The 8,912-nt window shown below is 41.2% G+C and overlaps 1 pseudogene; it reads left to right on the forward strand.

The window, feature by feature from the left end:
• Nucleotides 1-491: 491 nt before the first annotated feature.
• LOC118709293 lies at nucleotides 492-7,428 on the forward strand (annotated as a pseudogene).
• The last annotated feature ends 1,484 nt before the right edge of the window (nucleotides 7,429-8,912 follow it).

Consider the following 8,912-nt stretch of genomic DNA (forward strand, 5'->3'; position numbering starts at 1 on the left):
AGTCAAAATATATCAGATGAACCTGGAACATCTTGTAGTACCAGAAAGTAAGGAAGTGCTTCAAACAAAGACAAAAACAAAACCTCCACAATGATGGCTGTATGCCAAAGAGACCTATGAGCTAACTGAAAGAGCTCCCAATGACCACAGCTAGAACGACATGAACAATAAATTCAGTAGTATTGAGTTATAATCCAAACTATAAAATAAATATATATTATTTCATATTGGTATGAATAAATTATTGAATAAGTAAATAAATAGGAGTGAATAGTTAAATTTATCAAGAAGCATCTCCCCACTTCATCCTTAGGAGATGGGGTGTAAAACTTCCTACTTCTTAAGTGTGGATTGGCCATAATGACTTCGTTTTAAAGGCCTGGGGTGGGGCATGGGTTGGGTGGAGGGGGACAATGAGGGGAAAAAGGAAGGGACATCTGTAATACTCTCAAGGATGACAAATTAATAATAATAAAAAAAAAGAGTACAAAATGAGGAGAAAAAGGAATGACTACTATGAGAAATTTGACAAACAATACTTCAGCCAGGTGATCAAGATTAACATCAACATGGTGAGTCATGTTGATGGTATGCGCTCTGGATCAAAGGTGAGGAGAATGGCCCTTTATCTATGGAGTCTTGCCCCCCAGGACCCACACCTCCATTCTAATCATCAGAAAACATCAGACAAATCCCAATGAAGGGGCATTATTCAAAATACCTGACTAGTACTCAAAACAGTCAAAGTCACCAAAAACAAAAACAATGCCTGAGGAACTGTGACAACCAAGAAGAGCCAAAAGAGGCTTGATGACTACCTGTACTGTAGTATTTTGGATGGGATCTGGGAACAGAAAAAGCACATTAGGTAAAACTAAGGAAATGTGAATAAAGTTCATCATAATGTATCAATAATGACTAATTAATTGTTACAAGCGTACCATACTAATGTAAGTTTTTAATAATATGCTAAAAGGTGTGTGGGATATGTGGGAGCTCTTTGTACTGTCGTTGCCATTTTTATGTAAATCTACTCTATAATTAAAATGTTTATTTAAAAAGGAATTTTAAAAGTACAAAGCTTATTGGAAGAGATATAAATGTGGCCAGTATCCCAATGAAGGTTAGTGTTTGGTGGGTTGGGGTTATGGAAAAGAAAGAGGTCTCTGAGAGAGTTGGAGGAAATTTTACCACAAAGGAGAAAACATTTGACCTGAGGCTTGAAGAAAAAAAAATAGCAGTTGGTTCACCAGAGAGAAGAGGGGAAAGAAGGACTCTTTCTGTTTAGTTTGCATTTACTTAAACGTCACTGAAGCGTGAGAGCTGATATGCCTCCTCTCCATGCTTCTCGGCATGCCCATGTTAATGTCTGTTTCTCCTGAATGGAATCTGATCTATGGGATAATAGTCCTTTGTCCAATGGATTGCCCAGTTATTAGGAAAATGAAATGAGTAGAATTGTTTTTTTTAACTGGATTTTATGATACTGTTCTTGATCTAAAGATCTGAAATCTAATGGAAAGATTTTGTTGTCAGAAATCAGAGTTTCTTGACCTTGAACTGTTGAAATGATGGCAGGTAATTTCTTGTGGTGGTGGTGGTAAGGGTTGTCCTGTTCATTGTAGGAGGTTTAGCAGCATCTCTGGTCTCTACCCCCTAGATGACAATAGAACCCCCCACCTCCAACAATCAAAAAGGTCTCCAACTATTGACAAATGTCCTCATGGAACAGAGATATACTGATTCTTTTAAAACTTAGATTGCTTTTTTTTTTTTTTTTTAATGTGTGTGTTGGATATTGAGGAATCCTCACAATTAAAAAAAAAAAAATCTTGCTGAAATTGGTTTGGCTCAGTGGATAGAGCGTCACACCCTGCGGACTGAAAGGTCCCGGGTTCGATTCCTGTCAAGGGCATGTACATTGGTTGCAGGCACATCCCCAGTGGGGGGTGTGCAGGAGGCAGCTGGTTGATGATTCTTTCTCATCAACTTTTCTAACTATCTATCCCTCTCCCTTCCTCTCTGTAAAAAATCAATAAAATATATTAAAAATAAATAAATAAAAAATAAAGTGAGCTTTTTTTTAAAAAAAAAAATCTTTATTGTTGGCAGTATGTGTTCCCTCCCCACAATGACCTCTCAGACCCCCCTCCCTACCCCTAGGTCTTCACCACCCTATTATCTCTGTCTGTGTTATACATATACACATATGAGTTCATTGGTTGATCTCTTCCCTTTAGCTCCCCTCCCCTGCCTTCCCTCTGAGATTTGACAGTCAATTGGATGTTTCCATGTCTCTGGGTCTATTGGTCCTAAAGGCAAGTACTGCTAAGGAAAAGTTAAAACTTTAGAATACCCTGAGAATGTTTTCCATAGTGTATAAGATCTCAAGATCTCAGAATAAGTTGCATCTTGTAAGGTCTGATTTGAGAGCAATACCAGAAACCAAATGCAGAATTTATGCCTGACTTAGGCCCACCTGCCCAGGGATCAAATCTTTATATATATAATTTATTTTTCACAGAGAGGAAGGGAGAGGGATAGAGAGCCAGAAACATCGATGAGAGAGAAACATCGACCAGCCACCTCCTGCACAGCTCCTTCTGGGGATGTGCCCGCAACCCAGGTACACACCTTGACCGGAATCAAATCTGGGACCCTTCAGTCCACAGACCAACGCTCTATCCACTGAGCCAAACCGGTTTCGGCAGGGATCAAATCTTTAAGTCATTGTGTCTTTTTATTTTATTTTTTTAAGTATCTTTATTGGTTTCAGAGAGATAAAGAGAAACATTAATGATGAAAGAAAATCATTGATTGGCTGCCTCCTGCACGCCCCACACTGGGAGTTGAGCCCACAACCCAGGCATGTTCCCTGACTGGGAATGGAACCATGACCTCCTGATTCATAGGTTAACACTCAACCACTGAGCCATGTGGGCTGAGCTGTCATAAGTCTTAAGTCATAAGAATTTCAGGAAAGCCCTAATTTTATTGATTTTTTCCCCCCAATCAGTGAGACTTGTTTGATTTCCTGTTGTTTCTTTAAACCTCTGCCAAGACTTTTCATATGACTATATTTGCCTCTCAGGAGGATTCCCTTGTCATAGTATATCTGGTATCTCCATTTGTGGTTTGGAAAAGATGGCTGCTACACTGATTGTCCCTTTAGATCTTAGCCCTGGCTATGCACCAGGAAGAGGCAGCTGGCTCATGACTCAGGACCTACATGGTCTTAAGGTTGGTGAGTCAAAATAAATACAGTGTTCTTCCCTTGTGGATTGTTACTACATCAGAAGTGTCCTAGGGCTGGTTGGTCCTTGAGAACAGATTCATCAGTCTGTTCCATAGTTCTATGTCTCTGGATCTAGTTTGTTAGATACCTTGATGTATTTTGGCACCTTTTTTGATGGTTTCAGTCTGGCTCTGATTTGTAAGGGGGCAGAGACCCACACAAGCTTGTTCAAGCAGAAGGAGGATTATTGGTTGGATATACTAGGTTAGGAACTAGACATAGAGCATGATCAGGAATTTAGGAAGCCCCATGAACCTCTGCCTGTCTCCACTAATCTTACCCTCAAAGCCGGGAAAGTAGATAGTATGTTTGAGGAACTAAATGGAGGACAGTATGGCTAGACTGTCATATGAGAATCAAAAGATGGCCATGGGCCAGATTGTGCAAGAGCTCGTAGACCATGCTGAAACCTTTGAATTTTATTTCAGGAATAATGGGAAAACTATTGGAGTGTTATAGCCAGGTGACTGATATGGTCAGCATGACTCCCCCAGATTACTCTGACAACAGAGGAAGAAGCTTTGTGGAGGCCATGGGAAGACAAGTGTGACAAGCTTTGGGTGAGGGAAATAAAAAAAAAAGCTATGAGGGCATATAGAAGGGCCTCCTGGCTGGCCAGACCTCAGAAGAGCCCATCCAGCTAAACTAAACGCTGCAGAACCACTGCCTAACCCAGAGTAAGAATTCTGATGAAGATCAGGCCAAAGATTGGCTTTAGTGGTTGAGATGCATGTTAAACTTTGCTAATTGAGGACACTGAAATGCCTGAATTAGAAAAAAGGATACTCAATGAGACTGAATTCTTGGACACCAGGACCCATGTGGGAATGCAGAACCCACTGGCCTGAAACACCTGAAGGGCCAGAAGAGGAAGTCCTGAGAGCTTGAAAAAAGTTGAAGACTTAAACCACGCAGAACACGCCAACCAATCAGACACCAGAAGGCTGGTTACCTGGGGCAACTATGCCTGGGTGTATTACCACCTGGGCAGGCTGGCAGAAGCCCAGATGTACCTGGAGAAGGTGGAGAACAGTTGCAGGAAGTTTGCCAGTCCCTCCTGCTATAGAATGCAGTGTCCTGAAGTGGACTATGAAGAAGAATGGTGGGCTTTGCTGAAGTGTGGAGATGAGCAGGTCAGGGCTCTGGAAGTGGACCCTGAAAACCCTGAATTCAGCACTGGGTGTGGTCTGGTCAGCTTTAACAAAGTGTCACAGGTTAGTGCGACTTTTTCTGCACCTCCTTAAAAGGGCTGTCAGGCTAACTCCAGAAGATGCATATATTAAGGCTCTCCTCACCCTGAAGTTTCAGGATGTAGGACAAGAAGCTGAAGGAGAAAAGTACATTGAAGAAGCACCAAAATTGGTTTGGCTCAGTGGATAGAGCATCAGCCTGCGGACTGAAGGGTCCCAGTTTCGATTCCGGTCAAGGGCATGTACCTTGGTTGCAGGCACATCCCCAGTGGGGGTTGCGCAGGAGGCAGCTAATCAATGTTTCTCTCTCATCGATGTTTCTAACTCTCTCTCTCTCCCTTCCTCTCTGTAAAAAAAAAAAAAAAAAAAAAAAAAAAATCAGTAAAATATATATTAAAAAAAAAAAGTAAAATATATATTTTACTTATGCCATCCTGCAGGAGGCAACCAAAGGATGTGTCTCTCTTTCAATATGTGCTCAAGTGTTTTTGTCTTTTTTAGTTTTTTTTTTTTAAAGGACTCCTAGATAAAGCTTGTTGGTTCTTAAAAACAGCCTTTCAGGCAACACCCTTCTCTGCCTTCCTGTATCACCAGATAGGGCTTGGCTATACATCACAAGTTTTTCAACTATAGAAAGCTACAAACTGGCAGTCTAGAGGACAGGATAGAGAACGTGTTGACAGAATGACAGGACTAGCTGGAGCTCATTTTGAATTTGCTCTGGAACAAACTCCCACATTTGACATGGCTTATATACTCCTGGTAGATAATGTACATAGAAGCAGGCAACTAAAGACACGCTGAAGACACTTATCAAAAAGTGTTATGCATAAAATCCCTTGAGGAAGAAAAACTGCAAGAGATGTGTTTCTACTATGGCTGGTTTCAGGAATTTCAAAGGAAATCTGAAGCTGATGCAATTATCCATTATTTAAAAGCACGAAAAATAGAAGAGGCATCATTAGCAAAGGATAAACATATCATTTATTTGGAGAAATGAATTAGACATAGGAAGTGTGAGCATCTTGTGATGATGTACAAATTGAAAGGAGAAATGATTAAAGCACTGGAGTATTGTGAGTGGGCCTTGAGGCTGGCTGCTCACTCTGAGAACTCTGAGGGGCATGCTTGTTAGGCGCTGAAATGTGGGCCACTGTCACATTTCACTTGGTTTTAGGTTAACATGTACTAATAATCTTTTCAGAAACATATTATGCAACCCACAGTGAATTATGATGATGTAATTTTTGAACAGTTACTCGAACTTGGTAAAATATTAATTGTATTCAGAAAGTAATGGCCCAGCCCTGGCTGGTGTGCCTCGATGGATAGAGTGTGGGCCGCGGACTGAGGGGTTGTGAGTTCCATTGTAGTAAAGGGCTAGTACTTTGGTTGTAGGCTCAGTCCTGATCGGGATGCATGCAGGAGGCAACCAAAGGATGTGTCTCTCTCACACTGATGTTTCTCTCTGTCTCTCCCCCTCCCTTCCACTTTCTCTAAGAATCAATGCAAAAAATATATTTGGGTTAGGATTAACAAAAACAACAAATAAAATTAACGAAAAGAAATAGTGCTCGCTTCGGCAGCACATATACTAAAATTAATGAAAAAATAATAAAAGAAAATAAAAAAATAAAAAAATAAAATCAATGAAAATATATCCTTAGGTTTAGGGTTAATTAAAAAAAAAACAAAACAGTGAATATATATGTCTTGTGGGTGAGAGAGGAGAAGGAGGAAGAAAAAAAAAAGGAGGAAGAGAGAAATTATTTCTCTGTGAATGCTTTATAATAGAAATAATACTTTCCCCCCCCAGTAGATTTGTAGTTTGGTGAAGGCCTTGGGTGGGGGTGGTTTTGGGCTAGAAGAGGTCACAGGGGAAAAAAGGGTTATCTGTAATACTTTTAACAATAAAGATTTTTTTTTTAAAAAGGGCCTCATAGTTCATAATGGGGAATTAGGAAAAACTTCCTGCAAGAAGAGACATTTTAGATGAGACTGGAAAGATGAATAGGAGTTAATTAGATGAAGGAAAGTTTTAGGAGGGGAAGAATGTTCTAGGCAGTGGGAAGGAACAAACACTGGGAGATGAGAGGAACTTGTGATTTAATGCAAAGTTTCACAAACTTGCCGAAACTGGTTTGGCTCAGGGTTAGAGCGTCGGTCTGCGGACTGAAAGGTACTGGGTTCGATTCCGGTCAAGGGCATGTACCTTGGCTTCGGGCACATCCCCAGTGGGGAATGTGCAGGAGGCGGCTGGTCGATGTTTCTCTCTCATCGACGTTTCTGGCTCTCTATCTCTCTCCCTTCCTCTCTGTAAAAAAATCAATAAAATATATTAAAAAAAATTTTCACAAATTAAAAAAAATAATTTTATTTTACTATAATTTCAAGCTTACAGAAAAGTTGCAAGAAACTTCCACATACTTTGCCCATTTGTTTCCTCTTTCTCCCTAACACGCACACTCTCTCTCTTTCCCTCTCTCCTCCCTCTCACACACACACTTTCCACCCCCCTGAATTATTTGGGAATAAGTTGCAAAAATCATGTTCCTGAACTCCTAAATAGTATTTCCTAGGAACAATGACATTCTCTTACAACCAATATCAGACAATTTAATATTATGGTACTATTACCCAAATTACAGTCCATATAGAAAATGCTACTTATTTCCCCCTAGTTGTCATTAGAGCTTTATTTCCCCCAGTCCAAGTCCAACCCAAGGGCATGTGTTACATTTAGTTGTCTCATCTCTAAAAAGTTTCTCAGCCTTCTTGTCTTTCATGACCTTGCCAGTTTTGAAGAGTACAGGTTGATTATTTATAGAATGGCCCTCAGTTTATGATTGTCTAATGCTTTCTCATGATTAGATTCAGGTTATGCATTTTTGTCAGGAATACCATGTGGTATCTGTTGTGTTTACTGCATTTCTGAAATCTTGATGCTTTAACATCTGCCTTACGGGCATAGGCTGGACACACCTTGTTCTGGGCAACCTGACAATGTGTCTTGAGTCCCCTTGCCTTGACCTTCTGACTCCCTCATTGTCTCCCCAGGGGAATTCTTTCCAGGGAGTGATTTTCAAAGACAAAACTAGCTAATTCTAAACCTGCTTACCCTGTCTGCCTATTCCTTCTTTCTGAAACCCTAATGAAGCCGAAACCGATTTGCCTCAATGGATAGAGCGTCAGCCTGTGGACTGGAAGGTCCCAGGTTCGATTCCCGTCAAGGGCATGTATCTTGGTTGCAGGCACATCCCCAGTAAGGGGTGTACAGTAGGCAGCTGATAGATGATTCTCTCTCATCGATGTTTCTAATTCTCTATCCCTCTCTCTTCCTCTCTGTGAAAAACCAATAAAATATACTAAGAAAGGAAGAAAGAAAGAAAGGAAGGAAGGAAGGAAGAAAGAAAGAAAGAAAGAGAAAGAAACCATAGTGGAGGTGCTTGTCCACAGTTGCCCCCTTTCTCTGAGTGAAGGCTTCAGTGGTTCGTGGTGTGACCTGTAGTCCCTCTCTTGGGACCTGTGATGCGTTCAATGGCAATTGTCTCAGGATCTGTTGACCTTCCCATACCTAAACAATAATAAAATCTATTAAAACAGCTGAAACTGGTTTGGCTCAGTGGATAGAGCGTCAGTCTGCAGACTGAAAGGTCCCAGGGCATTTATCTTGGTTGTGGGCACATCCCCAGTAGGGGATGTGCAAGAGGCAGCTGATTGATGGTTCTCTCTCATCGATGTTTCCAACTACTGTATCTATCCCTCTCTCTTCCTCTCTGTAAAAAATCAATAAAATATATTAAAAAAATCTATTAAAGCATCTGCCAGCTTCTGTTTTTATTATTTTATATTTTTTAGAACATTAAATACCTTTATTACATGATCTGAAGGGGGGGGGGGGCTGTTTGCCTTGCCAAGCCTTGAACTTCCTCAGCTAGAACTCCATCCAGCCTCTTGCCCTGTAGCACAGAGCCATCCGCGCTGCCACATTGGCCTAGTGTTGGAGCCATGCACGCATGATGCTTGCCCTGCTGGAGCTGCTCCTCTAGGAGACTGCTGATTTTGGCAGTCCTTTCTCCTGTCATCATATTTCTTCTGACTTTTCTTTGATTTTGTTGTTTAAAATCTCTTCTTCCTCAGGAGTCAGCTTGGCTCCCTTCTTGGGGCCCAGGGGCTGTGATAGCAGCACTCACAGCTCTAGAGCTATGGCATGCTGTCAATGAGTACAAGGCAGTTCTTTACTAGGGTCTTGTGCGAACCAGTTTGTCATTGGATGCGCTGTAGATAACGTCAGTAATCCTTGTTTTGCATGTACAATACTCTGAGCCCAAGGCATGTTGCCTCTCTGCCCGCATGTACGTGTGGCAGGAGCTAATCTTACTGTGGGCAGCAGGACATCCTCCTTGCTCATATTTTGCTTCTTAAGG

Source organism: Pipistrellus kuhlii, unplaced genomic scaffold, assembly GCF_014108245.1.
Source record: "Pipistrellus kuhlii isolate mPipKuh1 unplaced genomic scaffold, mPipKuh1.p scaffold_m20_p_7, whole genome shotgun sequence".
Lineage (NCBI taxonomy): Eukaryota > Metazoa > Chordata > Mammalia > Chiroptera > Vespertilionidae > Pipistrellus > Pipistrellus kuhlii.